This window comes from Canis lupus, chromosome 7 (genome assembly GCF_003254725.2).
Source record: "Canis lupus dingo isolate Sandy chromosome 7, ASM325472v2, whole genome shotgun sequence".
Taxonomy (NCBI): Eukaryota; Metazoa; Chordata; class Mammalia; order Carnivora; family Canidae; genus Canis; species Canis lupus.
This window is the reverse complement of record NC_064249.1, coordinates 34,946,073-34,972,149: the sequence shown is the minus strand read 5'-3', so window position 1 is coordinate 34,972,149 and position 26,077 is coordinate 34,946,073. Positions and strand designations below refer to the sequence as shown.

At 47.2% G+C, this 26,077-nt stretch overlaps 1 long non-coding RNA gene across 1 annotated transcript; it reads right to left on the bottom strand.

Annotated features, from left to right (window-relative positions):
* Window positions 1-3,352: 3,352 nt before the first annotated feature.
* LOC112648751 (uncharacterized) lies at window positions 3,353-10,735 on the bottom strand. The gene is made up of 3 exons (XR_003129281.3): window positions 10,407-10,735; window positions 7,366-7,577; window positions 3,353-6,091 (listed from the first exon to the last, which is right to left on the bottom strand). It is a non-coding gene; the product is annotated as an uncharacterized LOC112648751 (long non-coding RNA).
* Between the last annotated feature and the right edge of the window lie 15,342 nt (window positions 10,736-26,077).

Genomic DNA, 26,077 nt, shown 5'->3' with positions numbered 1-26,077 from the left:
AAGTTAAGAGTCTCTTATGGTTTGCATCCCTCTCTGTTTTCATCTTATTTTATTTTTCCTTCCCTTCTCCTATGTCTATCTGTTTTGTTTCTTAAATTCCACATATGAGTGAGATCATATGATAAATTGTCTTTCTCTGACTGACTTATTTTGCTTAACATAACACCCTCTAGTCCCAACCACAGTGTTAAAACGGCAAGACTTCATTCTTTTTGATGGCTGAGTAATATTCTATTGTATAAATACCACATCTTCTTTATCCATTCATTCGTTGATGGGCATCTGCCTCTTTCTGTAGTTTGTCTATTGTGGAAATTGCTACTATAAACATTGGGGTGCAGGTGCCCCTTCAAATCACCACTTGTATCCTTTGGATAAATACCTAGTAGTGCAATTACTGTAGTGCTATTTTTAACTTTTCGAGGAACCTCCACATTGTTTTTCAGGGTGGCTACACCAGTTTACATTTCCACCAATGGTGCAAGAGGGTTCCCCTTTCTCCACATCCTCATCAACATCTGTTGTTTCCTGAGTTGTTCATTTTAGCCATTCTGGAGATCACTGGGGATTTCTATTTTCTTTCTTGATGGGAAAGTTAAGAAGATCTGCTGTCTATTGAAATATAGGCAAAATAGACTTATAATCAACTGCCAGTGATAGATCTGCATTATTATTTCTATTATTATTATTATTATTATTATTATTAATCTCTCTGAATGTTGCCACAAATACCAGGAATTTCCTTTGGTTCAATCAAAATTGAACCCAAGGCTATCATTTTGATTATTTGTTCTAGGCTCACTGTAGCTACAGGGAATTGGCTCCCCCAGTCCTCCCCTCCGAGGTCCCTGGGTGTTGGAGACAGTCATCAGATTTCTTGAAAAACCATGTTCTCTCCTCCAGGAAGGCTGTCATCCACTGAATCCAAGCGGCTTAGAAAGGGCTCCTTCCACGTTGAGCCTGATCAAGGACTCTCTGTGAAGGCAGGCTGTGCATCTGGACAGGGAATCTTTGCTGACCTCCCTGAGGTTCTTCTGTACCTCACTGCAAAAGACCGAGAATTGATTCTACTACCTTCACAACGGGCCTGTGTATACAGCTGGGTCCTCAACTCCCTCTCTGGACCCCCATGGAAGCATTCAACTGGGGTAAAAGTATTCAGCAGCGATGTGAATGCAGGGTGATGGAAGTGGGTGTGGACCTTCACAGGCCACAATCCAGCCTCCCTGAGGGAAGGAGAGACCTCTGTGCTGACCTTGGTTTAAGAGTTCATAGAAAGTCAGGAGAATGGAGCAGTGTTTCTTCTTCTTTGAATAATTTCGTTGGGGGATGCAGTGAAAGTTTTATTGACACAAAACCTCACAAACTGAGGACCTGGACCAAGGCGATTCTTTTTTTTTTTTTTTTTTTTTTTAAGATTTTATTTGCTTACTCATAAGAGACACACAGAGAGAGGCAGAGACATAGGCAGAGGGAGAAGCAGGCTCCCTATGGGGAGCCCAATGTGGGACTCGATCCCAGGACCCCAGGCTCAGGCCCTGAGCCAAAGGCAGACGCTCAACCACTGAGCCACTCAGGAGTCCCAATCATGGAGATTCTTGAGAAAAGAGCAGGCTCACATCTGGCCTCTGAATTATCCTTCAAATCATCTAATTCAACATCCTGACTCTAGTCACTTTGATTAGGTCATCATGATGATATAAACCCACAGATTTCTCACTGAAACAGTTTCCACTTTTGACCTGTACACCACAAGGGAAAAGGTCTGCCCAGGTTTAAGGGTCAGATTTCATTCTACTCCTGGGTTTTGTCAACTTTTGGGGCAGCAGATCGTATTTTCCGGGTGTTCCCAAGAAGAATTCTCAAAGAGGATGAGGCCCCTGACTCAGGGAGCTCACCATTCACAGAGGCGCTCTTCGTACTGAAGGTGAGAGTGGCAGCCCAGCTCAGGGGCCTGGAGGTAAGGGACACTGTGGACACCTCAGCTTTTGTGTTCCCTTCTTCCCACTCTCACGATCTAAACCGTGTGGAGAGTATTACTAATGCTCCTTCCAGATCACCCTGTTTCCATTCTTCCCAATACACCCTTCTGAAGGCTCAAACAAATTTTCTTGAAGCATTGCTTTGTGTATGTTGCTCCCTCCCTCGAATGACCATTCATTGATAGCAGCATTTTCTTAACCTCTGTGAGGAGGGATTAGTAAGAATTCCATGGGGGAAAAAAGATTCTGCAGATAAAAACAAAATTAAAGAGTTTCTTTACAGCAGGACTTTTCGGAGCCTTAAGATGTTAATAAGCATTGCAAATTTTCAAGCATTTCCCCCAAATTTACTTGACTGGGATCCTGGCAGGAAACAGATGGCTCATTCAAAGGAGTAATTGCGGAGACTATTAGCAAAAGTGTGAACAGATTAAGGAAACCAACAAGGGGATGATGGAGCACCCAGGGACTAGCAACGGAGGAAACGGGATGAGGTAAGAGACAGAGAACGTGGGCATAGGTATGGGTTGGGGAGGCACTGCCTGACAAGAGCTGAGACCGCCCCAGGGCGACTGGCTGCTGCAGGGGAGGAGCCAGGGAGGTTAATACCTGGGCCTCTCTCTCCTCCTGCCTTCCAGTCACCTGTCAATCCTGACATCACCCGAACCCAGCCCAAAGCCAAGGGGCCCAGGAGTCAACCATACAGTTCATAGAGTTCAGCCTTCCAGGGGACAGAGGGAGCCAGAGAAGAAGAGAGACATCCAGCACACCTTCCCCAGCCCGGACCATCTGCTCACATCTGTAGAACATTGTTTTCCAGACCACCATCTGGCTAATGCTACAACATCCAGTCTCCACCCTTCAGCTAGGAGCCTGCATCCCACCTTTACCTGCCGGCAGCCCAGCTCCCCAGCACCTTCACTCCACCCCCTCGGCATCCACAGGGCCTCGGAAGCCTGCTCTCGGCTTGTGTGTCTCAGACTTGGCCTCACATGAGAAAGCCCATCATTTGCAACCCCTGGCTCAGGCAATCCCATTTCCCTCTTCCTCTCGGGAACTTGCTTGGTCACCCCAGATATAAGTTCATTCTTCCTGCCCTTGGTGATGAGGCCACAGTTTCGAATTAGAATGGATGCCGTCTGAAAGAGGATTTTGTGCGGCTTCCAGAAGCAAGGGTCAACCTGAGAGATGCTGTTTATGTGCCCCTCAATATCCAAACACCTGGAATGTTTTAGTAACTAATGGGGACAGAATACTTGAGGTCAGGGTTACCCTAGGAAGCTCAGAAGCTTGGGCCATGGGGCTTTATGCATTTTTGATGCAGGCTACTGATTTCACACTCATACTCAGTGCTTGGGATTCCACTTAATCTTTAGCAACGTTACATCTTTTCTCTGTCTATAAAGCTCTGCGGTCCCTGGTCCATAGACACTTGCCATTGTCCCCCTGCCCTGAGCTCTCATAGCAGCCTGAGCAGTAGCAGCTGTCCCAGTGGTGCTGGGGGCAAGGTGAGAGGATCCAGCAGTGGAGTTTGGAGAAGAGAAACCATTTCTGTGTGAGAAGTTCGTTACTTTGGAGGCCAGGACAAGGCAGTGTCTCTGACCTCCCCAGCCATGGTCGGGCAGATACACTTGTGCCTGGGGACAGAGGTGGGGACAGGTAGGCTGGCTGTGGGAGCCCACTGGGGTGCAGGGGTACAGGGGTACAGGGGTGCAGCAGAGGGTCTGCCTCCTGGGCAGCAGGTGAGCCTTGCAGTCCTTCTCTCATCTTCCTGCCACCACTCCGAGCAAACAGCTCCACTCCACACCGTCTGTCCTCTTGCGTGAATTTAGCTTAACTGGACCAAGGGCCACAGAACCTCTGGCCACCACCTCCCTGTTTACAAGAGGCTCTTTGTGGGAGAGCGTGACACTTAGGGGGAATGGGAATGCGGGAATATTTGTTTCCTTTCCTTGCAGGCCTGCTTCAGTATTCCAATGATTCCCCACATTATCTGAGCTCTCCCAGGTTAGCTGACTGGCGGGTGTGCATGGCATTATTTTTTTTGGCATCTAACGGCTGGACCGACACCTCCCACCGAAGGGCTCCTGCCCCTTACAGGGAAACCACACCCACAAGTTTTAGATTTTAAGAGACTCGATGAAAATCATTGCATCCCCTGCAGCATAAAGTTTTAATGAGACTTCAGGTCCTCAGCTGTTCCTGGCTGTTCAGGTTCTTGATGAGTCTGAGGGAAGACACTTTGCTTTGCAATGAAGTGACAGTGAGTGGGGGTGGCCGCGGGAAGGGGACATGCAGGATGAGGACTAACCATTAGGGTCGCAAGAACCAATTTCCATCAATGACACTCAAAAATGCATCCCTGCTCCTTCTCCTTCCCTTTAAATACCTTCCCTTTCTCTTTGTGTGGTGTTAGAAGAAACAAGATCATCTCCAGGAGGGCGGCATTCCTCCCCTGGCAGAGGGGTCACCGGGGAGGCATTTCTGCCTCGAGCTGGGAAGAGAGCCCTCCTGCTGCATGTGGTCACTCTCACTGTGGCCTCCAGGCAGGTGGCACTGCCCTCTGTGTGCTATGCCAGGCTGCCCAGAAACCCTTCCACAGCGCAGGGGGAGGAGGGGGCTGTGCTGTGCCAGAGAGACAGGTGTTTTCCTGCTCTCCCAGAGACATCATGGGGTACAAGAAATCACAGAGACCTGTGTCCCTGTGCCCTGCACAAACTTGAGGCCCTCACCGCCAAGGCCCACAGACAAGGCATAGCTGGTTGGGGTCCTCCCTGTCTCTGGGGCAGGAAACCATCAGCACTAGCAGATTTCCAGCAGGAATGATGTTTCCCAGAGTCAGCATCTCTCACTGCCTCTTTCCTTCCTTGTTAAGGCACAGGGAGCTCCAGACCCCAGCAGGGCTGGAGCTTCTCCTCCTGGCGGGCTCCTTCTCCCAACCTGGGCACCAGCAGTTACCTTTCATGGAAAGGATGCTTCCCTGGGCCCAGTCCTATCCCCATCCCCAGGGAGAGATGTGCCTCTACCCTGGAGTTGCCGCCTTCCCCTTGCCTTCTGCTTCCTGGTCCTTAGGGCAAACCCAGCTCCCCAGCACTGGGCCTGCCCCCTTTGCTCCTTCCACCTAACTGTGCGTGTTACGACTGTAGCATTAGCACCGTAAGCTGGGAGTAAGCCCAAGATCTTGTTTCCCTTGGGCTCTAGTTAGGGGAATCCAGACCCCGTGTCAGCTAATCCTCAGTGTTCTCTGTCTTACTACACTGTGCAGTGGTTTTGTGTAAGATGGCAGGAGACCAGCGGGAAGCTCTCTGTATAATATATCTCCATTGCAAAGGTGCAACGGAATGCATGTTTCAAATGTCAGCCACATACGGAGCACTGAGCTCAGAACTTCAGGGGAACCCCAAAATGTGTAAGATATAGTCCCTGCTTTCTAGGAGTTCTACATTTGGAGGGGCTGATAAATCACACTAGGACCCCCAGGCAAGGCAGACCAGTGTAAGTGATCATGGAGAGTGAGTTCCCACTCTGGGAAGGAGACCCGGAGGCAACCTAAGTGGAGAGCCATGGCTGTGGGGCCAAGAAGAGATTCTGCAGAAGCCACAGGTCAGGACAGCTCAGGTGTGCTAGCTGGGGCCACTCTCTCCCGTGGGAGTGTTCTGTCAAGACTGAGCATTCGGGGTCCTTTAATTCTACAATCCCTCAATCCAGCCCCCACCCCACCTCCCGACCTGTTCCTGTGCATCACCGCCTAAAACAACAGGATGGGCATCAGGTCTGCCTGGGGAGCCCAGGGCGTAAGTTCCAGATCAGAGATGGAAACTCAGGCTTTCTTCCTCAAAGCTGGATTGGTCGGGAATACTTCACTCAGAGCATCTGTTTCACCCGGGAATGCCCCTCAGAAGGCAGAAACCCTTGACAATGAGAGATGAACAAGTTAAGAAATAAGTGCTTCCTCTTGTTCGTTTTTTGGTGGGATCGTCCTTCTCTGCCTGACAAGTGCACCGGTGAAGGGACGCCACATCTCACGTGTTGTCTACCGCAACTCTGCCTCTCGCATCCTCCCTCTGGCCTCTCTTTAATTGACAAGGAATCTCAACGCAGCAGATTACCTAATGTGGGACAGATAAAAAGAAAAGAGACAGCACTTATTATAGTGAGCTCTCCCCACCAGCCTGAGGCTGGGAAGACTCGGTGTCTCAGCTCCTCCCTACCCGTGCTGCACTCTGTCTCAGCTCACAAAGGCTCACACTGTAGTCCCCGAGCCGATCGGTGTGGCCCGATAGGCACCTCTTACAGTTACCACTTTGTGTGGCTCCCAGGGAAGGCGGTCACTCTCCCTCCAAACACTTGGCAGGTAGAATCAATAGCTACACAGTCTCCTGAGATGGGTGCCTTGGTTCATTCCAGCCACCCTGGAGCCTCCCCACTGCCCCTGCCAAAGGTTTCTCCTGCAGGGTCAAGGTCAAGGCCGCCCATGGGCGGGGAGGGGCACGGGAGGAATTTCAGTGTCATGGTGCTGGCAAAAGGAGCCGAAAGAGTTGATGGCTGACTTCTAACCCTCCTCTGTTGTCCCAGACTTTGTGATTGGAAAGCAAAGAAAAGGAGGAAAAGCTTATGGATGTGAAATAGGGCTTTGATTTAAGTATGCATGTGTGTTCGTGTATGCATGCATGGGTTTATATGCATGTGTGTATGTATGCATACGTGTGTATGTATGTGTAAGTATGCATGCATGTGCATGTGTGTATGTATGTGTTCGTGTGTTGAGGTGTCATTGGCATATGACATTATTTCAGTGTCTGGTGCACAGTGTAATAATTTGGTATTTGCATATATTCTGAAATGATCACCACAAGAAGTCTAGTTAACCTCCATTGCCACACATAGTTACATTTTTTTTTCTTGTGATGAGTGATTTGTTTTATTTTGATCATTTGGCTAAGAACTATTGACCAGAAGGAGATGAATGTCTTTGCTGTGAAATGTCTGTTAACTGGATGTGAAGGAGGCTGCATGTGAATGTATCTATGGCTCCGTGTGCCCATCGTTTCCCGTTTCCTGCTGTGACGTTCTGTGCTGCTCCCCACACTTCTCTCCCACCTGTACCTGCCCACATGCTCTGAGAACTGTGTGGCAGGCACTTTTACATTATGTAAGAACATGTATTATTGTACATTCTTTCCACCAATATCCATCCCACATTTAAACCCAACATCTTTTTTGGAATCATTCAAATTAAAAAACCAAGGTGAAACCATATTGCTTTTGAAAACTTTTTGAAAAGCTCAGCATTCATCGAGTGTTAACTAGGTCCCCTCATCCCCTGGTGTCATGGCCCCAAGCCTGGGCATCCGTCTTTTGGGAGAGCAGTGACAGGCCTTACCTGTTAGTGTGACAGGCATGAGATATGGCAGGTCCCAGACAGCTCGGGAAAGTATAGTAAAATGCCACAGACTGGGTGGTTGACACAGTGCAAGTATGTATTCTCACAGTTCCAGAAGCTGGAAGTCCAAGGTCAAACTGGGAACACAGTCGGGATCTGGTGAGAACCCTCTTCCTTGCTTACAGATAGCAGCCTTCTCCCTGTATCCTCACCTAGTGGAGAGAGAGAAACAGACTCTGGGTTCTCTTCATGGAAGGACACTAATTCCATCATGAGGGCCCCACCCTCACGACTCCATGGAAACCTAGTCACCTCCCAAAGTCCCATTGTTCAAAAACATCATTTTGGGGATTAAGACTTCAAGATATAAATTCTGGGGAGGCACAATTCAGTCCATAGGATGCAGGTTTTATGTGTGTGTGTTTTAAGATTTATTTCTTTTAGAGACACACAGAGAGAGAGAGAGAGAGAGAGCACAAGCAGGAGGGATAGGGAGGGAGAGAGAGAGTCTTAAGCAGACCCACTCTGAGTATAGAGCCCGACTTAGGGCTCGATCCCATGAGCCTGAGATCATGACCAGAACCAAAACCAAGACTTGGGTGCACAACCAACTGCACCACCTAGACACCCCAGGTAGTGTGTGTGTTTTGATGTGGCTCTAGCAGTGGTGGCAAACATATAAGCCAACCTGCCAAAGTCCTGTGGTGTGCAAATCTCAGAGGAAGCTATCCATGTGCAATGTTATATTAGTTTCCAAACACCATGCCCCCCGCTCCCCACCACCACATGACCTCCCTGGATCCTCACAGAGCTGGTACTTGTCCTCAAGCTCAAATGAGGACACTGAGGTTCGAGGGAGCTAGGGGATCCTCAGTCACTTCCAAAGCTAGAGCAGAGGAGCCACCAGAGCTCCTTGTATCCCTCCTTACCAGGCACTGTGCTTCTGGAGCCTCCTTTCCAGGTGGGAAACCAAGATAAGGGCAGAAGGAAAGTGGAAAGTGGTGGACAAAGGGAGTTGCACACAGAATCATACCACATGCTGGGTTGTGGGACGAGGCTGCTGGTGGCTCAGTGGGGACAGAGTGATGATTTGCTGGGAAAAACTTGCTCTTCCTTCCTTTACCAGCTTAGGCTCGAGTTGCTTCCCTCCCGAGGGTCTGGGAACGTCACTCTGGAGCCAGGGATGCAAGGCCCAGGTGGGTAGGCATCTGTCCTCAGCTGACCACTGGCCCTGGGCCCCCAAGACCACCGACCACCCTCTCTCTCAGATGCTGCACCTACGTCCTTTGAGCCTTTCTTCTCCCCTCCTGCCAGAGGGCATCATCTATGGTGCGTTAGCTACTGGTTCCCAAAGGAGTCTCCCTGAATGATCTTGGCAACGGTTCTGGCCTCTGCTTTCTGTTTTTAGAAACAGCAAAAACAACATGAAAGGACATCACTTCTCTGATAAGGGGCCACCTGATAAACGTCGGCTTCTTACCACTATAGCGGTGATGAGGGTCTCTATTCATGGTCCAGGTAGGTGTGGGGCTTGGGGTCACACCCCTCCTCTACCAACAGCAGCTCCCCCGCCCCCTGCACATCGTCCCATCTGCCGACCCTGCCTAGGCTCCCTGCTACCTCCTGGCCCAAATCAGCATATGCATACTTTAGGTATGTGTAAGTGCATAGCTCTAGCTATATGGCCCATATATACATTGTACATATCTGGGTCTATATCTATACAGGCCACATGTAGGTATATATATCTAAGTAGCCAGATACATGCATGTACATGCTCACATGTATGCACGCAGAGGTATACATACACAGACCTACGTGCATGTATATATACGTGTATCGATGTTTGCAGTGCACTGTGGCGCTGCGCTAAACCCTTCCCTTAGGCTATCCTCACGCCAACTCTGAAGCAGGGACGGGCCACTCCTCAAAGGAAGAAGCTGCGAGCAGGAGGCATCAGTTGGCTGCCCAGGGTCACGTGGCTGGTTAGCAGTAGAGCAGGGATGGAATCCAGCGCTTCCCCCATGCAAGCACCGTGCCCCACTCCATGTGAGCCCTCAGCCTTTCCCGGGCCAAGAGGCCCACAGGATTGACCCCCCCTTTCAGACCCCACCCCCACCCCGGGGACAAGCACTGGCTTGGATTCCCTTTGGGGCAAAATAATGTGGCTGAGCTCTTGCTCTTTTTCCTAAACCTGCACTTTTTCTTTCCTTCCTACTCTCTGATGTTATCAAAACAAACAAAAAGCATGGTTTATGGTGCATAGGGCTTAATTTGACTTAATATATAGAGTGCACATATTCCTCAGGAATCCATTAAGTTTAATCAAGTGCAGGCTGTAGACCACGTCCGAGGAAGGGCCCGAGCCACCGCGGCCCGGGTTCATCCACAGTTCACGTGGCAGAAATGAGTGAGTCACTCGTCAGTGGCACAGCCAGGGCTGGATTACCCTGCGGCTTCCTTCCTTACAAGGACAGAGATTCCAACTGCTGCGTGAATAACAAAGACCGTAATGTCCCACTGGCTAGTGGAGAGCAGGCCAGCGAGCAAAGGAGCCGCAGCAGCTGCTTTGTTCCAGCGAGCCCAGGGCTGCAATCCTAGCCCCCCTCAGCTGTCACCGTCAAACCCGCTGGGGTCCAGCGGAGAGCACAGATGGCCCAGGGCCATGGGTCCCACCCTTGGAAAACCGCAAGCGGAATCTGTGTCCTGCGGACAGGGCTCCCCCAGGGTGCTCGGAGGCCGGCAGCCTGCCCAGGGGGGTGCTGCTCTTTTGCTTGAAAGGGACCTACGTTCCTTGCAGAGCTTGGGCACTTGCAACCTCACGAGGAACGCACCGCCTCATCTTCCCCCGCAAGTCCTTCACGCCTTATCTACTCCTCACTTTCCCTTCCCTGCCTTTTCGCTCTTGGTTCTCCGGATGCGTCTGTCTCTTGGAGTGCTGGCTAAGTGTTGGATAATTATTAAATGTTAAATGTATTAAAGTAATCATGGTGCAACGCGCTCCCTTAATTAAGCTACAGCAGAGGAATACAAAACCTTACCGCCGTGCCGACTTCTGACTCCTTCCCGCATGAGGTCTAAGTCTATGAAAAGCCAAGCTTTCACATTCATTATAATCACCTATAATAACACTCTATTCTTCTTCTCAAAAGGGGAAAAGCAAAGGCATAGCAGAAGAAACACGATGAAGGGGACTGAGAGCGGAACCGCGTGGAGGTTAAGGACCCGAGTCCTGGCACCTGCGTGCAGGGCTTCCCAATACCAGCTCTGTCACTTTCATGTGGGACCCTGGGCAAATCCGTCATATGATCTGGACCTCAGTTTTCTCAGCACGTGATGTGATTCTCTGTGCAACTCTCCTTGGCCACCCCTTTCCACTTTCCTTCTGCCCTTGGACTCATCCGTGAAGTGGGAACAGTAACACTGAGCATCTCAGGGCGATAAACACAGCGTACTCTGCTATTCACAAGGACTCAGGGACATGAGTCCCATTTCCACCCTCCTCCTCGCTCCTCCACCCCCACCCCAACCTATTGACATTTTCCAGCTCTGATGCAAACAGCACTTGGATAGGCTTTGGCAGATCATTTAAGGCAAGTTGGCTGCTTAGAAGAATTTGCTGCAATCCTAAGCGCCCCCTCCCCCCCATATTAACAGAACTGATTGTGTCCAGGCTGATGGAGCCCTTGATTCTTAGCCAGACTGCAGAGGCATGAGGACCTCTTTCATGCTTGTGACTGGCTGGGTTTGGTGAGCTTCTTTGATGAGCTTTTTTTGTCTATTTCAATGGGGTCAGTGTCCCTTTCCTAGAATGGGAATGGGGTCAGTGTCCCTGACCTAGAAACATCGCACCCCCGTCTCTGCCCCTTAAAGAGGCTGCTTTGTTGGTGCTGTTGATGTTTTATCTAAACTTTCTTTAAATTGACCTCCTTTCTCTACAATGTATGCTAAAATTCTGGGCCCCAATGAAACGTTTCTGAAAGGAGCCCTAATTCCTTTGGTCAAATGCCAAACAAACAACGCTCCTGCTGGGAGAGTAGCCTCTTCTGACAGACCCAGAGCCAGCCCTGCGGAGCATGGGGACGCTGACCACTGTGCTCTCTGAGGATGAAGAAAGCAGACGGTGCCTGCCCTTCCCTGGTCCAGCTCCATCTCCCTGCTCTTTGTCTGTCTGCCCTGCAAGGCGCTTCTTGGCCTCTGACTTAGCCACTGGTCCAGGATCAACAAACATGTTGACTTACAGTAAGTCCTCTTGGCTCCCCAGGTCCCAGCTCCCGCCCAGAGAGGAGAGCTACTACATGGAATTAAAATGTGGCCGAGAACCCAATGAAGCTCTTGTGTGAACCTACGGAGCATGACCTGGTGTTCCATGAGCCTTGTTGGGTCTCTGGGGCTAAAAGTGTCCAGTGTGTCCGTAGTTATTTCTTGACACGGATTTCATCTTCTATGAAGGCCTCACAAATCAAGATTGTGAGCATTAAGGTCCCATTGTGCCAATGCACTTGAGAAAGAGAGAGAGAGAGACCTGGGAGAGTATAAACCAAAATGTCAGAGATTGTGTCTCCACCATGGGATTATAGTTCACTTAATTTATTGGCTTTATTTACTTATTTTTTTGCTTAGCAGTATTTCTAAGTTTCCCCAGGTCTCATGTGTCATCCTTGTAACAAAAAAGAAGATCAAATTTATGTTTTAAAGATTACTAAAACGGTAGCCTGTAAATACAACACTCTTTCCACTGGGATGAGCCAGATGCTGACAGTTTTCCCTTTTTTCAGGTATAAATCATTGTTTGCTCTGTGTGAGCTGGTGAGTGCTATTTACAAGGCTATTTTAAACGAACAAGCTTATTTTGGAAGGTTATGATGGACTTGGAGGGCATTACCGGATTTGAGTTGGGCAATGTCTTGGACGCAGTACCTGTTGTGATGGACAAGAGAAGAAATTGCCTTTGGCTGGGAAGAAGCAGGATTAAGCTTCTCTAGGTAAATAGTGGATTCAAGCAATTATCTTTTTAATATGTCAATTAAAAATCCAGCACCCCCTTAAAAAAGAGGCTATTAACATGGATCATATCACTCTTTACACTTCTCAAGGCTATTTGGTTCAGGAAGGAGTTTGACTTAATTAGCCTTGTGAGTGTGAGTGCTGAGGTGCTTTTGGTGGGTGGCTAACTCATTTTTTGATGGCAATATTTGTAACATAAAAGATTTGTGTTAACATAACTTTCATGGAAGCTGACACTCTGGGCCAGGTATTCAGATCCCACATCATCGGGGCACAGAGGTGTTTGAGGACCAGCTCCAATGCCTGGAGAAGGTGGAGGGCGCTAAAGGTTGGAACCCACTTATTCTCCATGTTTGCCATCAAGACATGTGATGCCTACTTTCAGGGCCATTGTTTTCTCTCCACCCATGAATAATGGGGACTGCTGAGCCAGTGTTTCAGTGAGGGCTTTCTGTCTACTTCCCCAGGCCCCAGAGAGATGCAGGCACACCAGTGCCAAGGGTCTGCGCACACACGCTCCTGGTGTCTCAGGCCATGGCTAAACAGGCTGGCACTGCAGGCTCAGCCAGGAGCCGTGGGATGCCAGCTCTCAACAGAGCAGATAAGGGTTGATTGACCTTGGCTCTGGGCAGGCTGGGTGAGCCCTCCGTTTGCAAAAGGCTTAGGAGGTGTTGGGAGAATTTGGCAAGGTTCAGGCCAGCTACGAAGAATTGGTGCTGCTCCACCCGCTTGGATTTGGTAAAGACTTCACAGACATAGGAGGCCAGTGCCAGGAATATAAATAAATAGACTTCCAGAATATTCTGGGGCTAACCTCAGAGAGCATAGCTGAAGAGTTGCTCTCAGGATGACTGGAGGGGAGCTTTTGATAATTTCATAAGAAATGATTTATTTCTTCTGTGTAAAAACCACATATGCTATCAGGTTACCACTACAGGTTGTAAATGGCTTTGAGTGCAGAGCCAATGGGGTGGCTCAGGATCTAGTGTGTTCAGAAGAACCAGAACCATAGTACCCGTATGTCAAGACAGTTTTTAAAAAGAGAAAAATTAGGGGTGCCTGGATGGCTTGGTCTGTTAAGCATCTGCCTTTTGGCTCAGATCATGATCCCAGGGTCCAGGGATCGAGCCCCGGGTAGGGCTCCCTGTTCATCAGGGAGTCTGCTTCTCCCTCTCCCTCTGCTGTTCCTTCTGCTTGTGCTCGTGCTCTTTCTCTCTTTGTGTCAAATAAATAAGTAAAATCTATAAAATAAAAAATTAAAAGATAAAAAGAGAACAATTCATATGAGGCACTGTTCATCTAGGAAACAGGATGAAATGTAAAGTGTGTTCTACTATCTGACCCAATGCAGCATACTGGTGGAAATTTGCTTTACATGTAAGAAGTTTATAAATTGTTTTGTGGCAGCGGCAGCAATGCAAATCCTGTTTCCTTGTTGACTTATATGGCAAGTTCAGAGACTGCCAAAATTACAAACATAAATCTTATTTGGGGCCCTTATAAGTTCAGAATTTGTGATTACTCAAATGTGATCTCTGAAAGTTTATCTTTGCCTACTCAGCTAGCTGTTTCTCTAGAGAGAATGCAAAGCAACAGAACAAAAAAAACCCTGATGAACAGTATTTGAGATCATTGGTGGAAGCAACCGTTTCCAAGCACCCTCAAATATTTTAGAAGAATTAATTACAGAAAAATTACCATTGTCCTAAACAAACAAACATGCATTGAACACTCTGCTGGTTACTATGGCATTAGGACATAAAGAGAAACAAGACGGTGTCTGCTCTCAACATTTAGAACCAGGGTGTTGGGCTTGAATAAATTGGCTATAAGACAGAATGCTTTAAATGCATCCTTTTCACTCCCAACCTTGTTAAAAGGGAATACAAGGATCCTTGCTGTCCTTCTTACACCTCATATTCAAATTGCAAACTAACGAAGCCCGATTCCTAATCCAATCATCAGAAAAGTTTAGCTTTCAAAAACCAGTAAGCAATCAGTAGCTGGTCTTCTGTTCTCTTCTCCCTTAAATTTCGTTGACACTGACTGTTTCCAACTTCTTGTTACACTGTCTTCCCTATCTTCTTTCTCTTTCCTGGTATCTTCATATTAGGCCTTTGGCCAATCGTATCATACCACCATTACCCCGGGGTCCCATTTCCATGTTTCTCTTCTTACTCTGGAGAAGGCTCTGAACGAGCTTATAAGTACCTGTCACTCGTACCACAGGTTGTCTATGCCATGACACAGAAATCTGCTCTTCACGTGGACCTCCCCATGGACAAGTGTGGCCACTCAACGTTTCGGGGCACTAAGTGACACAGAAAGAGGGGACTGTTTGGGTGGCAGTGTGGGTAATGAACGGGATGAAGGTACAATAGAGAAGGCATGTAGATTAGGAGGCTTTTGTGACCAGGTGAGGTAACGAGATGCTCAATCCATATAGATCCGGGCATCGTTTGTTCCCTGTATGCCTCTTGGCAGGATCTTGAGTTATGTTTATGTGCCTACTTGCTCTTGGAAGAGGAGGACTGTGATTTTCATCTTTGTGTCTTTAGCCCACAGTAGGTACTGTAGTACGATTTACTTTCACCAACAGGGCAGCAGTGGGGTTGGAGAGGAGGGCTAGTTGCTCACCATGCTTGTTGACCAGTTGGGTGTGGAGTCTGAGGGTATAGGAGCAGCTGCGGAGGACTCTGAGCACCAGGTCGAGGTCACTGGTAATGGTGAAACCATTAACAGAGATAAGACACATGGAAAGAAGGGGTCAGTGGCGCCAACACGTGGGGTTTAGGATGTCCTGTGGAATTTGGATGTTTGGAGACAAATGGAAGCAAAATACTGTGCTGATCTGCTGTGAATTAGTCCATGCAACTGAAAACATGAACACTAGGAACTTATACAATTACGTTACAGATCAGATAATGACATCTCTGGGTTTAGAAGGATCTTTAAAAATCATCTAGTCCAATCGTCTGTCAAATGCTTTAATCCTCTCTAGAACTTGCCTGCCGTGTGTCTCATGCTTTGGCCTCGGTTTGTGGGGTTTCTTCGTATTTACAGTAGTTTTCCTTTCTGATTGATTCTCCTTGGGAGATTGTGGCCTCTTACTCTGTTTGAACTTTCTCTGGGCTTTTCTATCATACCAAATTTTTATAATTAGCTGTTCAGAGAAACCTTTTATTGAACATTTATTTACCTGTCATGGGTGTCCATGATTGTATTATTGGATGATCTGAAAATACGGCTGCACTAGACTCTATAAGAGAAGCTTTGGGTTCACTTGGAGACAAGAGTTAAGAACTGGGTTCGCTCATAGCAACTGCCTCTTCTCAGCCCCAAGATTTCTCCAGCTTTTCAACTCTTAAGGAAGCTGGAAGCAGACTGCCTGGAGGTGGATCTTGGCTGTACTATCTACCAGCTGAGAGACTTTGGGCAGGTTATTTAGCCCTTCAGAGCTTCAGCTTCTCCAAGCAAGTGGAGGTACCGACGGTGTTCATCTCTTAGGGCTATGAAAAGATTGAAGGTGAAATGCTCAAATGACCTCTGCCATGTAGTAAGTCTTAACAAATATTAGCTCTCGTTATTGCTCTGTCAGGCACATCCGTCCATACAAAGCACAATCACCACTAGGGGAAATGAAGAAAATGAGGAAAGATGGCAGAAACCATCCTGGCCTCCTCTAATGACAAAGAAAGGAAATGACTGGAATCAGCGAGGTCTGAATGTGATGGAGAGGAAGCGTCCACACAGAGCCAAGAGTCTCTCCACTCACAGTTTTCCAGGGAAAGAATCACGGGAAGACACAGCTTCCGGGATTCAGAAGTGAGAATGTTTTCATCATCATTGTGAGGCCTATTTTAAATAGTTTGGCTAATTAGGTGATGATTAAATTGCACTGCTCCCATATGCTTGTGCTTTCTTCTCTGCAGAACATGTCTGCCCAAAAAGTTGTAGGCGGATTATGTGTCTGTAAAGGAATTTTTTGATTCTCTGCACATAGTCAGCTCTCAAATGTGTTGAATGGTAACCTATTTTATGAAATTAATAGCAATCATAGTAATAGCAGCTACCTAACACGCATTTACTTTGCACTTCATGAAATTATCTCATTTAATCCTATGAAGCTGGTAACATTACTCTTTCTAACTCTTGAAGAAAGCAAAGTCTAGAGGGCAATGAAGTCTCTGTGTCATCCAGTTCTCTCTGCCATTTCTTTGTTTGCATGTTTGGATTTTTGTTGCTGGGTATTCTTAGCACAGAATGCACCTGCAGGAGGAATGATAGAAGTGACTTTCAATATAGCTCTAAACAGACGTGGCTGCTAAAGAATCAGGAGGGATGGCATATGGTGACGCTGAGGATAGAACCGTGGGAACGGTGTGGGGACCGTCAGAGGATGACGGGCAGAGAAGGCCCCGGGAGGAGGAAGAACCAAGAAGGCTGGGCTGAAACCACTCATGAAGCAGACTTGCAGAGAGCCCTTGGGCAGAACGATCGTGGGTAAGCCCGAATGGCGCTGGCTCCCCTTCACCGGGGACAGTACTGACCTGTTATGAACTAACCCCAATCACTGTCCAGCCTCATCTAATACTCCCTCCTCTCATGGCCTACTTTCCCAATGTGGTAGACTACTTTTTTGTCTGCAAAACCTACTGTTTCTTGCCACGAACCTCTGTTTTTATGCACAGGGCATCTCTATCTAAAATGCCCTCCTTCACAGACCCAGCTGGTGAATGTAATAAAGCCACCACTTCTTTTAATGTAGATGAGTTCTAATTCTTATAAAATACTGCCAGCTAGGCTGATTATTTCCATCTTGCAGATGGAGAAACAGAGGCCTTCTAAGGCTGAATAATAAAGCCAGTGTTACACAATTAGATGGAGGGCTAGAGCGTAGGTCTGCCTAATTTTAAAGTCTGTTACCTTCTCTTTTACCCCATTCCTTTAGAAACTCTGTCGCCTCTCAAGCTCAGCCCTGATACTGTTTCCTCTGTGAAGCCTTAATGGAATTCCTCAGATAATTGCATATTCCTTTATAGTCCTGTAATACTCTGTACACATCTACAAAAACAGTTATTTATTAAGGTTGCATTGTAATTATGTCTATGTGGTTGTCTTGCTCCTTCAGTATGGGCCTCATACTGAGGTATATCTTTATACATCTTGATAATAGTACGTTCCCTCGCTGTCTTCCAACCAAGCCTTTCACATTGCTTGCCATGTAATGTGCCCTTAATAAATTATTACTGAATTAATGAATAAATTAATTAATGCTAAGGAACTCATCTGTGAAACTGTGAACTTCCTCCTCTTTGCCAGATTATTGATTCTGTCCTAAGTCTGTTCCCTGTCTGCATCCCACACTAGCGTGATGAACATTAACCAGATGGCTAGCCGCAGAGATGTCCATCCTTGGACTCAGAGCCTACTCCCCAAGCCAGTGTGCTAGAGACAACTGGAGACCATCCCAGGCCCTTGGATCACTGGTGGCCCCAGTGGCAGCAGCAGCAGCAAATCTAAGGATGAAATGAAACTGGATTAAGCCTTCAGGAGCTGACCTAGAAGCAGAAGTCCTTGGTTTTCCCAATCCAACCCATTTTACAGCATTTGCTGAGTCACCTCACATGAACTTCACTCACAGAGATGTGCTTTGGGTGCTGTGCTGCTCGGGCTGATGCTTTTTCCAAATGTGGGCTGTAGCCAAATGCCTAATTCCAACTAATATGTAGTTTATGTTTTAATAGAAGCAAAATCACTTGACCTCTTCAAGGTTCACCCCTAGTCCTTGTCAATCACTCTCTGCCCTCCCTGTCAGTCTTTGACCTGCCTTCCTTTAAATTCCATTCACTCTCCACCTTCAAAACATGAGATGGCTTGTTTCCAAAACTGTTGTCTAGAAACTGAGGTGGTTGGATAATGAGCTGAGCCAGCCTCTTTCATTGAAAGGGTTAATATTGCTTCCCCAGTGACTGACCACAGTTGAGCTGCCACCGAGTTGCAGGTATAGTGACTTATCTCTACAATCACACAGTGCAATGGTGGGCACCCTGGATCCTGGGGAGACATTTTCTCTAATGTTTCAGTCGTAATGTGCAGTGGCAATAAATCATTCAACTTTGATTGTCAGGGTTGTTCTACAAGGAACACAGACTCCTTGCAAGAGTGACCATCTATCCTGGTTTATGCCAATGGTCCCAGTGTCACCCTGTTCCAGTTTGCATTTATTAGGTACAGAAGTGGCCAGGTTTCCAGATACCAGTGTCCTTCCTTCTTGCTGTCTCCTTATCCAGCCCCAGCTCACTAATAGAACACAAGTCCAGCTGTGCATTAACCTCGGCAGGAGAGGCGTGGATTGTACTGTGTACCTGGGGGTGTGAAGAAACCCGGCCATCAGAGGGGTAAGCCTTTAGACAGATCTGTGCAAAGACATGGGGGATCTTGTCAAGTCCAGCAGACTCAGTGGCAGGCTCGGGCACAGGCAAGGTAGGCTGCTGTTGGGTGATCCTGAAAGAAGAGCCATACAAAGGTGGTCCCCATCACCGGGCAGGATAGGTTTACCACAGAGGCACTTCCTAAAAGCCTGAGGGAGATTACATTTATTCTAGCTAAAAACATTATGTAAATGCTTATGGAAGTGCCATTAACTGATTAACAGATGAGTATAAATTAGCTCGTATGATTAAGTGATTAATACCCATTGTGAGCTAGCAGAGCCTAAAGAGAATAGGGCCTGATGAAATGAGACTAAATATTTTGCCTACGCCATTACAAGGTTTTTAGGTTTATGTGTGATATCTCATTTTGATGTGATTTCTTCTAATATTGTGTCACAGGGAAAGAAGAAATGATGAAGGCTGGGATAAACCAATCTTTAATGAACTTAGACCCATTGTACACACCCTAATGCTAGCCCTCCCAGCAGCCCCGTGAGGAAGTGGCTGTCATCCCACTGGACAGACAAGGTAATGGGGCCTGGAGAGGTCAAGCAGGCCGTCCAAGATGGCAGAACCAGGGCCGAGAGCCGGAATGGATCCAGGTCCCACTGCCCTTCCACAGGGCCAGCCCTCCACTGGTGAGCAGAGATTTAAAGGAAATATGTGGCTTGTTCTTGAATGAGTTGTGGGAATTAGTGATGATCACAAAATGATGATAAGGAGGACAATGTGAGGTTGGTGGTGAGGATGACCATCTTCGTTGCTGTATGTCGGCACCCCACCAAGCTTCTCACATTTATTATTTTATTTAATCCTTATAAAATGCATATGGAGCAGGTGTATGAACCTCTTTTTGCAAATGAGAGCATCGAGACAGTAACTGGGTAGTTGTGCTGGAATTTGAGCTAGTTCTTTCTGATGAGAAAGCCTGGTTTCTGGCTCTATGCTCACTGCCCCCTGGTCTGTTGGAGTGAGACCCAAAGACAAACAAACATTCCCGACAAGAGCCTGGTGTCAAGAGGCCTTAAGGCAACAGACTCTGGGAACAGAGCTGGCATTAGAACTCGTTCTCCATCAAAATTTGACTCCCCCCCCCCCAAAAAAAAAGAATAGAAGAGAAAAAGAATTGAGGAATTTGATACTAGAAAAGAGTAACATTAAATTCTGTCTAAAATAATATTAGCTAGAAAAGTAGGGAGTTGGCTCTAGGCATAATTTTTTCTGTATTTTAATTTTTAAATTTAAATTTTGTTTTCTGTAGTATTTAATTTAATTTTTGTATTATTATTATTTAAGATTTTGTTTATTTATTTATTTGAGAGAGAGAGAGAGAGCAGGAGCACATGCCTGAGTCGGGGGGAGCGGAAAGCAGAGGGACAGGGAAGAGGGGCACCCTCCATCCCAGTCCCAAGGAACAGGGAACCTAATGTGGGACTCAATCCCAGGACCCTGGAGCATGACCTGAGCCAAAGGCAGATGATTAAATGACTAGCCACCACCCTTGTATTATTTTGTAAATAAAGATTGGCAGTCACATTTAGCTAATTGATTAGTATTGAGATAGGCTAAAAGATAAGTGAACCCCATTGAGGTCTATTATGGGCAAAGACTGACTATCCTGTGGACAATATGAGATCTCTGGGTATTTCTGGGTGAGAAGCCCCCCAGGGAAATCCAGGATGAGGCTCTAGTGCTGAAATTCAATTTGTTTCTTTCCAAAATTGCCTAGAGATGGGGCCAAACCCAATCCAGGGTTCTTTACTTGGGAAAAGCAAGTCAAACGCATGAATTCAAAATGGGCTAGTATTAACTTTGCTTAAGTGAGCACAAAAATTGATGTAGACAGAGAGCCTAGCCATCAGTGCACCAACGTTAGCCAAATGGTGAGCTGTGAAAATTTCCTGCAGTTCCCCAACCCCCTTCCTGGTCTTCGGTGTTTCCTTCACTGAGGTGCCAAGCAGGGACTGCTGCTGGAAATCCCAAAACCTCGGTGTGTGAAGATCTGGCCCTTGTTTCAAGCTTCTTCCCTCCTTAGACACTGAACCTTTCTTCTGGGTTAGTTTTTAAGGTAATTCATCAGATAAATCCATGCAGATATACTAGTATGTTGCTCTTAGACATTACAGTAGGCACCGCTCCAACCATGAGATATGCTGCCCATGCTGAGCATTTTACAAATGAGGGCACATTGGTTAGGGGCAGTTTAGGGGTGCTGCTCTGTGGAGACCTGGTCAGGTCCTCCCCAAGAGGGACTGCACAGCCAGACCTGAGCCAGGGAGAAATGGGGCTACTGGTCCAACAGACGTCAATGTGCACGGATCAGCAGGTAGACTGTGAGTCCCCACTAGGATTCTTATGTGGACTCACATTGCTGACCCCAGCCTTCTTTTCTCCAATAACCTGTGACAGAATTCAATTTGGACAAGGACCCAAAGGAGAAATCCTTTTTGTTTGTCCCAAGCCCCTGAGCATCTTGAAGGCAGGAGCATGTCTTACCCTACATGAAGCCAGCACCTTGTTTATGCATGTGTCGATTAATATCACCAACACCAGTGATGAGGAGAAGGTTTAGCAATCATCCATTCTTAATTAGTGGCTCACATCTATTATCCAAGTAACCCTATGATCCATATATCTGCTTGCCAGATTTTCCCTCCCATTCTAAATGTGCAGTCTCTGACTTCCCATGTACTTCTCTATACTTTTACATCGTATCACATGTATCCTCGGATCACACACTGGAAATAAGTCATTGTGTAAATAAACCAACAAATAAAGTGCTCAGATGTGTAGGAGTATCCCAAGCTACTACACTTTTAAAATCCCCTTTTGAGAAACATGGTGAAATTGTGACAGGTCACTTGCTGCCGGGTCCTATGCGTGATCCTTTTCTGGACCACCTCTTCATAACCATCATGATGGTCTCTTATTCTAATAAGAATATTCTAATAATGAACATGTATATACATTTTCCCCTGAAATTCTCATCTATCCAGTACTTGTATTTTACTCTTAATGCCATAGGAAATCTTTACTGAAGTCCCCTGAAAAATGTTAGTGTTCTGAATGCCACAAATGCATTTCAGCTTTGTAGTTTTCAATATTTGCAAATAAGGTTAGAAGCTTGCTTACCTCAAGGGACAGGGCATCAACTCTGTGCAAAACTAGGGCACAACAGCATTAGGGGATCTGGTTCCCAGTCCCCAGAGCAGGAGAACAGGTAAATCAGAGGCAGGTCTGTGCCCAGTGTTGGCCACGCTGTCCCTGTCACTGGGGTTGGGCAGCAGCTGAAGCCAGGTGGGCGAGGAGCAGAGCGGCTGTGGTCTCTCTAAGGTAGCCAGATGGCAGGGAGCTGCCTGCTGGGCACGGGAATGGCCAGCCCAGGCATGGGCACTTTTTGCTGGAATTTGCTCTCTGTTATCAGGGCGCCAGGTGACATGGGTCATCTTCCGCTTCAAGCCAAGTTACAGGACAACAGGAGAAATCTACCACCTGGCCGAGACACCTCAGTGAACAGCCCTCACATGGGCTGAGCCATGAGTGAATGCTCAGAAAACAAAACTCTTTCTTGTCTGGTCCTAAAGGGCTCCTCCTGTCCAGTCCTGTGCAGGAGCTTGGTTGCCTGCACATCTTCAAGGGCTGAGCTTGAGGATCATGCATCAGCCATAGCTGCCGCTGACCCCTGTGCCTTGCTGTGGGACTGCAGGCGGTAACTCCAGCCTGCCCCATGCTCCCTGGCGCCATCCTCTTGCCTTCTCGGTGTGGCTCACCAAAGGCTGGGAGTCGTAAGACAGTTAGCTAGGGTAGAACAAGAGGAGATGATCGGGGATGCAGTCTTTCATAAAAGTCATAGCCTGGAAAGGAGCAGGCTGACAGAAGCTGGGGCGTCAGGCTGGCTGGTTTGAACCAGGAAAATAAGGATTTCACTAAGCTGCCTTATAGCTAAGCCAAGCCACTCTCCAGGATGCAGGGCCATAGCCCTATTGCCACTCCCCCGGGGAGCCTTGCCCTAAGCAGCCTGAGCCCCAAGAACTGGAGGAAGAGCCTTCAGGAGGCGTGCGGTGGGTGCCACGTGTGCAGGATGGGATCTCCCCCTGCCCAGATCTTCCTAACACATACTGATGACCACAGGCTATTTGGGGGCCCTTGTTCTTCTCCAAACCCTGGCAATAATTTGAGAAAGCCTCCATGATGTGCAAATCATGGCAGAGAAAAAGGATGGGTCGAGTCCCCATAAAAAGGAATTATGAATTTCATCTGGTATAAATCCCAGGTTGTAGGCAACAGACCTTCAGGAATGAGACTGGGTGTGCTAACTTTGATAACAGTCTGGTGGGATCAGCCCTTTGTCTTTTGCAAACACACGGTGAGGGGGATGGTGTGGGAACCCTGAGGAGATTTCCAAGGAGGCAGGGGCTAGGGGTCCCTGCAGCACCCCCTTGGGCCCAGGCCCTGTGTGCCAGGTCTTAGTGTGCTCACGTGGGAGCTGCTGAGAGGTGCTCAGGAAGGTGAGGGAGCCACTGGAGCTGCCCTGTATCCAAGCTGAAGAAGAAGCAACACACAGATAATGCAGGATGACGGTGAAGAAGGGGCCAGTGGGATGATGGCCTTGGCGAGTGTTGTCTGAGCTCAGAGCCGGGCCCAGAGGCCCTTTAGCTTTGGCCTGAAGGCATCCAGTCATCTGACAAGTGTCGGGAACTGTGGGGTGAGTGCCACTGGTTGGATGGACAAACTCTGAGCATGGGTAGCTCCTGGCCTTTGGCTGATGCTCATCTGGTGACCCTTGAGAGGGAAGCCCACAAGCCACAAGTGACATTTCTAGTATGTGGAGGCTCCAAGGGAGGTTGCCTATGAGACAGGAAACCCCAGGCCCAGCTCCTAGGGCCATGAATTCAGAACTGGAGCCAGGTGACCCCTTGGGAAGCATGACTTCACAGGCCTCCTGGCACCTAGAGAATAACTTGATCTGAGTGCAGGAGCAGGACCAGCTGGGTGACCCCAGTAATGTTTACCTGGAGTCCCTCCCCACTTCCTTTGTTCAGCTTCCACAGAGCAACCTTTACCAGTTCCCTTATCTCTTTCTTCTGTGACAATCCCTTCTCCTACTAATAATCTCATAATTTCCTTTACACTGGGGTGTAAATGACCGAAAAGGTTTACACATTCCATATTTTTTTAAAAATACTTTATTTATTTATTTATTTTTAGAGAGAAAGGGTAGGGGCAGGGGGGAGGGAGAGAATCTCAGGTTGACTCCCAGCTGAGTGTGCAAAGCTCAATCTCATGACTCTGAGATCACGACCTGAGCCAAAATCAAAGTCAGATGCCTAACCAACTGAACCACCCAGGCACCTGTACACATTCCATGTTTTAAGAACAGCACAAAGGTAAGAAATTCAGGTCTGAACGCTGTGTACACTTTAGCACATTTGAGAGGATCCTTACAGATGTGTGTTTTGACCTGCGTTTGGGTAGGAGAGTTTTTGATCCTATGTGGAAGGAATGGGGCCTACATTTTTGAAGTGTGGTTATGCTGTGTGGGGTGGTGGTGGTAAGGTTGGACTGGCAGTCAGAATACCTGTCTCAGGCTCTCTGTTCTCAATCTATAAAAGTGAGTGATTTGTCCCAAGTAGATGACATTTAAGAACTTTCCAGTTCTTGAAGGCAACAGTTTTCCTCGTCACGTGGGATTCATCATCCTGGACTGGGAGAAGCTGCTAAAAAGCCTGGATGCTAGCCCAGGTGCCATCTAGACGAGATCCCATCAGAACCGACCCTAGTGGAATCAGTCTTTTAAAGTAACGTCAACATGATACTCACACCTGGCTGGGACTCTTTTCAAAGGAAGGGAAGGAGCAAGTACAGGTAAACACTGGGAGAGCGGTAATCTCCCTCTTCTGTGGCTCCTAGTGCTGACCTAGGCCAAGACCAGCCTATGAAGGTTGGTGTTAGTGATGTAAAGCTTGAAACTTGATCCTTTCCCAGGGAACAGAATGGGGGTGCGGTTCTTGAGAAACCAGACTGAACAGAAATTAGCCTTCACCAGCTGCTCCTGTAATTACATTTAAATTCAGTTAAACTAATTTCTTACACTTGATAAAAGCAGTTGTCTTTCCAAATTATTCTCAGACTCCTCCATTCCAAACACAATATAAATATACCATAGCCTGGTTAGGAAAGTCCTTCTTTCACGGCCTCTCTGTCACATCATCCCTGTTCTTGGCCTTTCGCTGGGGCCTTTTTCTGTAAAGAGCTCAGAAAGCTGAACTGCCCTATTAGCATAAGATCCTGTGACTCATTGACTCACAGATTGTAAATCAGACTAACATTGCGTTTTAATTAATTATATTAATTTTAGGGGAAACAACAAAACTGAAAAGTCTGCAGTGCTTCATTTACTGAGAAACTCTGAAATGTCTTTTATTTTTAGCAAGAGCCATAAAAACATCTCATACTGAAATAATGTAAAAATCAAGGAAGGGTTGTATTACTCAGCGTGATCGCGCCCTTTAAAAGGCTTTGACATTTTCTTTATTTTTGTAAGTTTTTTTAGAAAGAAAAAAATATATATATTATATTACATACACATCCACACATGCATACGCTACCCAGATCCTCTCTGCAACAGGATTCACTACTGACTGCAATTCAATGTAAAGTATTTCTATCTTGGATTCTCTCAAAGGGAGATTAACTACTAAATTATAATAAGGAACATGCAATTAGTTATCTTTGTTTCAGAGATTGCCCCATGGTAAGCAACTCTCTAATACTTGTTGTATCCACAGACACAAGCCATTCAACATTTGTTATTCATTTGCATTTGTTCATTTCCTCAAGCTAGGATACATTGGTGCCTATTATGTGCCTGGCACCTGTGCAGGTGCACCTGAGAATACAAGGTAAACTTAATAAGACCAGTATAGAGATGGAGGTACACAGGGTTCCATGTGGTTGGTTATGCAGCAGCACAGAATCAAGGGTATAGGACTGTGGGAGCAAGGAAGGAGCACCTGAGGGCACCAGAGAAAAAGGGGGAGGACACAGGGGCAGAGACATCAAGGAAAGTCAAGAGTGACGATCTATAGGTTTTAGTTTAGGGAGTGATTATTACCTGCCTTGTGTGTGTCAGACACTAGCCAGGTGCTGGGGGAGCCAGCACTGAGGAAGCTTGACACAGGCTGCCTCTCTTTTGGAATTTACAATCTAATTGGGAGATGTTAGTCAAATAATAACACAGGAATGAAGTTGCTATTTTGGTGAGAGCC